Here is an 8,140-nt window from a genome sequence, read left to right as displayed (position 1 = left end):
TCAAGTTCTCCTCTCTGACCAGTCTAATGCTGGCCATCTCATTGGTACTAATTGCCCCAATCAAGCTGGATTTCTTTCCCTTTTTCACACTTCAAAGACCCCTGTTCCAGCTATTCTCCTCCTACCCACAGGGCCAATCACTTTGGCATTTATTCTATTTTTCCTTGTAAGTCTCTAGTTCCATTTACCCCAAGACTCCCACTCCCTGCCACCCAGTGGTTCAGATCCAACTACTTCTGGCTGACTTTTCCAGAGGGATACCCTTCCTCTCACCTCCTCACCATTCAGAAACAACTTCGCCAGTCCACCCCAAACTCCCTATCTGTTTTCTTCCAAGAAGACAGCTTAAGTGGCTGGAGATGCGGACTGCACTGCACCTTCCCCCAGTCAGGTCTGATATCCGTTCCATTTCAGAGGAGCACCAAGAGAAGAAAAGAAAACTCACAGAGGAGCAAGGTGCCTGGATGTAGGCTGGCGTGTGGGAGGCATGGCCTTGGACTGCTCAGGGCTGGAGCAGGTGGATTAGAAGGCCTGACTAATAGAAGGGCCCAGAAGTCTTGTCAGTGGTCAGTAGCTCTGCTGGTGCTTTTGTGGGGCACCAGCTGACACCCTTGATGTTTGGACCATAGACTACCTTCTGCTCCTGCATCCTGGAGCCAAACCAATAGGGGGCGGACCCTAGGGGGGAGCTAGGGAGCTTGAAGGTGGTGGTGGTGGTCATGCTGTAGGCAGGGGGGGCCCGATGGGGATTGGTGTGTGTGAGGTCATGGGACAGGAGAGGTGAGAGTTAACCGCCTGTAATGAAGATGAGGTAGGTATATAGGGGCAGGAGTAGGGGTCTTCTGGAAAGAAAGGCTGGGGTGGAGCCAGGAGCCCTTTCCCAGAAGTTGGGTGGGGGAGAGGGCGGCGGGGAGGTGTTGGTTGAACCCGTTTCTTGCACGCCTGCGGGTGTGCGCGCTCGCGTGTGCATCTGCCTAGCTTCTTGGGGCCAGAGGCCACGCTTGTTGGCGCGTGTGTTGGGGGCTGGGGGTTCTGTGGTCAGCGCTCAACTCCGCGATGCCAGTTGGTGGGCGGGGGGGGGGGGGCGCGACGGCTGGCTCTCGGGCTGGGAGGGGGCGGCTGGCGAGCGCTGCCCACGCGGGGACAGAAAAACATCCGCCGGAGGCTCGGCTGGGCGGCGCTCCAACAGCTCCGGGCAGGTGCGCGCGGGGAGGAAGTGAGCGCATTCCGACCCCCCAGCCGCTGGCCCTTCGGTGAGTCACCGCCGACCCCCGCCGGATAGGATAGGAAGGACTGGCAGCGGCGGCGGGGAGGTCTGGGGGCCGGAGCCCCAAGGGGCAGCTGGGCTGGCGTGGGGAGCCGGGGGAGGGTCGTAGAAGCGCCCGAAAGAGTTGTGGGGAGGGCCCCGAGGGGTCCGGGTCTGGGTTTCGCCCAGGCTCGAAGCACCTAACAGACACCCACCGACCCGCAGAGCTTGTGACTGCCCGGGGAGGCGGGCGAGTCCCCAGGGGAACACTGGAGCTGAGGGAGAGGGGCCCCGGGGCAACACCGAGAGAGTCGGGGAGGAGAGACCCGGAAAGGGCCGGGAGAAGTGCGTGGCTGCGGAGCGACAGCGCGGTTGGCTGGAGTGCTGGATAGGCCTGGGCCAGCCAGAGCCTTAGATGGAAGGAGACTTCCACCCAGGCGGGAAAGGGGAAATGGCCACCCCCCCAGAGATCAGGTCTGTCCAGAGGCCGGTGCGCTCCGAGAGTGAGAGGTAGATTAGGGAGTAGCGGGAGTTAGGGCTCTTTGGGTACAGTTGTGGCGAGGTCACTAAAGGCTTTGAATGCCGAGATGAGGAATTCGGATTGGCCTCGCAGGCAGAATCGATGGTCTCTAAGCAGTAGTGAGGAGCTTAAACGCAAGGTTATCTGTGTCTAGCACTACTGCCGCCTTCAGTCTTTGCCAAAGGATTAGGCATTGATCCTCTAATTTTTATAGTCAGTTAAAATTGGATGACTACATTTATCAAACGAGTTAAGTAATTTCGTTGAATTTTTAAAAAGAGAAACGTTGAAGAATCTTGATTCAGTATTTGATTTAAAACCCAAAAGTGAGGCTACCAAGATTAGTTACAGGGCATGGAGTCTTTTCCTTTGTCTTGCTTTTGTGCCATTTTCCCCTCACTGATGCGTGGGAGTTCTTGTGTTGTTAATGCTTCACTTCTATGTCAGTAGCATAGCAGTTCTAGTTTTCCTCTCCCTCATCTTACGGTCTTTACTTTTAACGTTAACTTTTGTCTGTGCAGCCCTTTAACTTGCACTATGTATCCTAAATCCAGTAAAACATTTCATTGGGCTATAGTATAGAAAGATAAGTAACCAGCTTTACCATATATGTTAGGTTACTTATTATCGTCTGTGGACATTTATGTAACTATAAAGTTTCTATATTTACCCTGTGGCTGATAGAGAGATACAGCTAAAGTTGTTATTCAGGATAGTATTTCTATAAACAAAGCAATTTATTAGTCTTATTTATGTTCTAAAATCAACTCTACAGTGTCAGAAACTGACACTAATTCTATCATGATCTTTTAAATTGATGTTATCTTGGGCCAAAGGCAATTGCAAAGATTAGGATTGTTATAATTTATTTTCAAGATCCTTAAATTCCAGTTGCCTTTGGCCCCAAGCAAGAAAATCTGGGTCAGTTAATTTTTTAGAAAGAATATAGTTTCCCACTCTGGGCCCTGTTGTTTTCTCCTGTGCTGTTTCAGCCCCAGCCTTACCTTATTCCTAGTGGCCTTTGCCTTCATTCCTTCTTTGCTCTGCTGGGCATCTTTAGAGGAAAACTGCACACCAATTTCCTCTACCATAAATTCTCTCCCTCCCCTCAACTCTACACTTCTCTTTGCCAACATACACCACTGCTTCTTCATTGATCTTGTTTCTTTTAAGCCTACAGCCCTTTCTGGCTCTTTTCCATCTTAAACTCTCTTATGTTGAAATCTCTTTTTCTTCCTTTCTCTTTGGTAAGACCTCGGATTTTTAAAAGGTTAGGCTTTATTTATTCTGCATGATCCACTTCTGTCTTCCTTCCTCTTCTATCACTTTTTTCTTATTCTGGACTCTTTGTACACTCTATTATGCTTTCTTTCAGCAAGGCTTCAACCTTCTCCTTGTGATTAAACATTCTTCCTCTATATACAACACAAGATGCTTATGCTTCCATTCTGTTTCCTACAAGAAAAAAAAGTCAAATTCACATCTACTTCAGTCTCGTCTTCCAACATTTTGCATCCAGAGTCATGACGTGGCTATTACTGTAAAGTCCATTGAGTGACCACTTAAGCTTGGTGTCGTGCTAGGCACTGTAATAGTGCATTTCATAATCCTGGTGCCAGATTCCTAAATGCTTACCAATAATGGATGTTATCACATGTGTGTGCATGAACGTTCTCACATATGTATACACATCAAAGTACACAGATAACAGAACCATAAGTCAGTAAATGACTATGAATATGTATATTCAGTATATTACATTATAATCAAGCCAAATACATTTTGGGGTGGAAGATGAGGATGAGTAAATTCATAGCTAGGATAGAAGGTTAAGAGACAGTATCCTTTGGCATTCCGTATTCAGACGAGAAGGAGAGGAGAGAGTCTTGCCTGTGGAGATCAAGAGACTGTTTGAAGGTGGCTGAGTTTCAGGAGTTGAGAGAGATGACTTGTAAGGCTGTGGTGAATGGCAGGAGGATGGGATGAAGGGGGCAGAGTCCTAAGAACAGACAGTTGCTGTACCCAAACAGCTCATATTCTCTCTGGCTAGAGAATATAAAAGATTCTTGGGTTGTGGTACTGGTTTCAACTACAGTCAAGTTTCTCTTGATAACCTGTATTGAAGTTTTCCGGCCTTGTCTCTGCACCATTAGAACCATTCTTACCAATTTTTTCTTTTTAATTTTTTTCTGCTTATAAATCGGTACATAAATGATAGCCCTACCACTAATAATTAACCCCCAGCTAACCATCATTAATTTTGACTAAGTTATTTATCTACTTATATGCTTTAATTTTGCCTGCCTGCCCCACAGTCTACTTGTAGTAGTAGTGACTTTTTTTTTTTTTATTTTTTTTTATTTTTTTATTTTATTTTTTGGCTGTGTTGGGTCTTCGTTTCTGTGCGAGGGCTTTCTCTAGTTGTGGAGAGCGGGGTCATTCTTCATCGCAGTGCGCGTGCCTCTTCACTATCGCGGCCTCTCTTGTTGCGGAGCACGGGCTCCAGACGCGCAGGCTCAGTAGCTGTGGTGCACGGGCCTAGTAGCTCCGCGGCATGTGGGATCTTCCCAGACCAGGGCTCGAACCCGTGTCCCCTGCATTAGCAGGCAGATTCTCACCCACTGCGCCACCAGGGAAGCCCTAGTAGTGACTTTTAAAATGCCGTTTATGACTCTCACTTTTATCTCATTTGTAAATTGCTCTTTTCTTAAAATTGTAGACTCAAAACTAGATACTGAGAAGGCATCTAGTTCTTTGTTATCTCTGAAATATGACCAAGGAGGTCTTTGCTTAACTGTCTCTACTGAATGCAATGGGTTACTGCCACCTGTGGTGAAGGTGGCCCATTCTATTGTCATCTAGCTTTAGGTACTAGAGGTTGTTCAGCTAAATCTGCCTTGCTATAGCATCTCATTTTTTTCCCCGTAGTTCTGCTCCTTGAAACATATGGGAAAAGTCTACTTGTTTTTCAATGTGGCAGCTCTTTAAAGATTTGAAAGGGTTTGTATTTTGTTAGCTATTTATCTAAGCTTTTTTCTTTACTCCAGCACTGTTCAATAGAACTTACTATGATGATGGAAATGTTCTCTACCTGTCCTGTCTAAACAGCCACTAGCCACGGCTATTGAGCACTTGAAATGTGGCTAGTGTGACTGAGGAATGGAATTTTAAATTTTAGTTAATTTAAATTTAAATAGCTGGAGGAGGTGAGTGAGTCTTGTGTTAGCATAGCTGTAAACTCTGGGAGTTAGTACACTGTCACATGGCTGTCTTTTGGCTGCTCCAGAAATCTTATGGTCACCTCAGACCTGGTAAAAACATGTGTAACTGGGCTCTTGATCTGTCTGGAGGCCAGTCTTACATGTTGTCACAACTAGAAAAAAACACAAATCCAACCCCCAAAGCCCTGATGAGTAATGTCAGTTTTTGTTGGAAGTTTCTTAGAAGGGGTAGAAGATGAAGGCTATATCTCATCTCCCATATCTCAAAAGCAACACTTAAAAAAAATCCCTCATTTAATCTTTCTCCCTGAGAGTCCCTAAAGTCCCTCTCCCTTCTCTTCCCTTCCTTCTCAGAAACGTCTTTCCCCCTCTTCCTTGAGCCTTCCTTGTCCATGCTCTTTGAGCACCCCTCTGCCCCCTGCTCCTTGGAGAAGGGTTCTTGGGTGTGCTTCTCGTCCTCCAGCTCCCCTTAGGGAGAGGTAATTCTTATGCCCTAGGCTTGACCTTCCTGTGGCATAACTGCTGCATTACCCGCATTTTTTCCCTGCAAGTCTTCCTGGTGCTTCAGCTTTGCTTCCGCTCTTGACCCCACGATGCCAACACAAATAGGGAGGCCTCAGGTTACTAGGACAACCAGGGCACAGGAAACCGTAGAGGCTCAGCACTCCCACAGGCATCACAGACTGGCTGTGCCAGCTCGCTTTCTCCTTAGGGACTCAGTCACACTTCCTAATCCCCATCCCCAAGTTACCCAGACTGGAGGATACCCGGGCCTAAGCCACAGACCCCTGATTTTGCAGACCTGGTGGTGGAATGTGGAGTGGGTGGGATGAGGAATGGTGAATGAAGCTTTCTTACTAAGGCTGATATTCCAAGTCACCTTGGTAATAATTAACTTTTGTACCAGTGAGAATTCCATTCCCCTGAGAGCTGATGAGAGTATAAGCTTTATTTATGTTATTTATACTTGCTACATTGCACCTTGAGTCTTGGATCTTTTTGGATCCCTGAGTAGATGTTTTCACAATTTGCTTTGGGTTAAAAGATTTAGCAATCTACTTCTGATACACTGGTACCAGTTAATGTTTAGTAAGAAAATAATGGTTACCAGATAATGAATTTAGGTTCTATTTACACTTTATTATAAAGCTAGTCATTTGTTTCAAGGAAGACCATCTGATTTGATTAAGTCTTTAAAGCTGTGAATAAGTGCAGATCTACTTGTACTTAGATGCTCAGAGAATGTTGAATTGATACAAAACTGGAGCAGGCCACTTCTGTGGAACATTCCTGGTAGGCCAGAGCAAGAGAGAATAAGGGGGGATAAGGTAGACTTGAGAGCTCTTCTCAAACAATTGCAGGACTGTCTTGTGGAAGAGGGGTTAGATTTACTTGGTTTAGCTTCACAAGGTGGAATAAGGACCTTTATTTCAGATGGCAGTGATGGCGGACAAATTTTGACTTAATAAGGAAGAGCAGTTGAATAGTTAGAGGACCTCAAATTGGAATGAGCGGAATTGTTAGGCAATGAATTATTTGTGACTGTATTGTTTATATAGAGGTCAGATTACCATTTGCAGAAGCATTGGATGAGATTTTGGACATTTAATTGGATTTGACCTGTAAAGAGAAACAGGCAGATTTATCAGAAGTCAATTCACCTTTTCTAATATGATTCTGTGGCACCTATTGTGGTCAGTATGATTTTCCGAGACACTTCTGCCAAGTTTACCCACGTGAGTCATTGAATATTAGATTTGGTAGTAGAGTGTTTAGAGACTTCTCTAATGCTGTGCACTAGTCTTCTGTTGATTCCTCAGGAATGCCTCAGAGGTGGCTGAGAGGTGTAATGAAGGAGAGCTGGGGCTCTGAGCCCTTTACCTGTGCAGGGAGCGGGGGTTCTGCTGGAAAAAAACCCCAACACTTAAAGGCCCTGATATTCCAGTTTCTTCATCTTATTGGCAGGGGAAAAGATATGGAGCAGGGACGTGTCTTACCAAATGTCACACAGCTAATAAATTTCAGAGCTGCAATTCAAATCTAACTCTTTTAATTCCAATCATTTGTTTCTTCCACTCTACTAGTCTACCTTATAATTCAGGAAAAGTTTCTCTCCATTTTTCTGACCACCGCAGTAATCCAGAATTTTATTTCTTCAGATCTACTCTTCTCTATTAGCCACTGAACTAGTCTCCCTGCTGTCCAATCTCTACTTCTTGTCTATATTATCTTCACTGTCGCCAAGTTACTCTTCATGAAACATTGTCTTCATCATGAGATTTCCCTGCTCAAGAACCTTTATGTTGCCTGTGAGAACTTTACAGCCTGGCACATAGTTAGCATTCCTTAGGATCCTTGTTCAGCCAGCTGAACTTGAGCCCATTCTCTTATGGGCTGTGTAATAGTGAGATTAATCAAGTCCCACCCTACTGCTAGACTCCAACTTTGGTAGAATTTTTATGTACATTTTTAATCAGGGATGATGATAAGATACAAAAGAAATAGAAGATCACAGCTAATAAAAAGCAAGTTGTATAACAATACGTATAATATAATCCAATTTATATGACACATGCATTTTTTAGAAACAAAAATGAGATATATATAAACTAGAAAAAAACACACCAAACTGGTGGCAGACATTAACTCTGATGAGGGGGATTAAGAAAAGTTGGGAAGTAGGGGAGGAAGGTGGGAACTTAAAATATGTATTTCTCCACTGAGGAAAGCCTCACAGAGTGGAAGGGAAACCTAAGGGACCAGGCTTGGAACTGACAAGAGAAAGAACTGCTTAGTTGTCTTGCCTGGCTCCACTGCAAGCCATTTCTTTGCCTCTTGCATCACTCTTTGAAAGAAATAAAAGTCGCATGAGACGATTTGATTGGTCAAGCTTAAGTCATGGCCCATCTGTGGCCCTATCAAGATATAGAGAGAAAGGATCTGGGGGAAGGACCCCCTAGGGAAGCTCCTTGGTTTTTGTCGAGGGAGGGCAAACATTTGATTTTACTCTCCCAACAAGGCTGTACACAGAGCTGGAGAGTCAGTAGCCTGAAAGGACATCAGAGTAGTCTTAGGATGCTGGGGGCTAGAAATGACAAATGTCCACTGACTTCATCACCCCTCCCCCACCTATCTGCATCTGGATCCTAGGCC

The sequence above is a fragment of the Phocoena sinus genome, chromosome 6 (genome assembly GCF_008692025.1).
Source record: "Phocoena sinus isolate mPhoSin1 chromosome 6, mPhoSin1.pri, whole genome shotgun sequence".
NCBI classification, from domain to species: Eukaryota; Metazoa; Chordata; class Mammalia; order Artiodactyla; family Phocoenidae; genus Phocoena; species Phocoena sinus.
Note: the sequence above shows the minus strand (reverse complement) of the source record.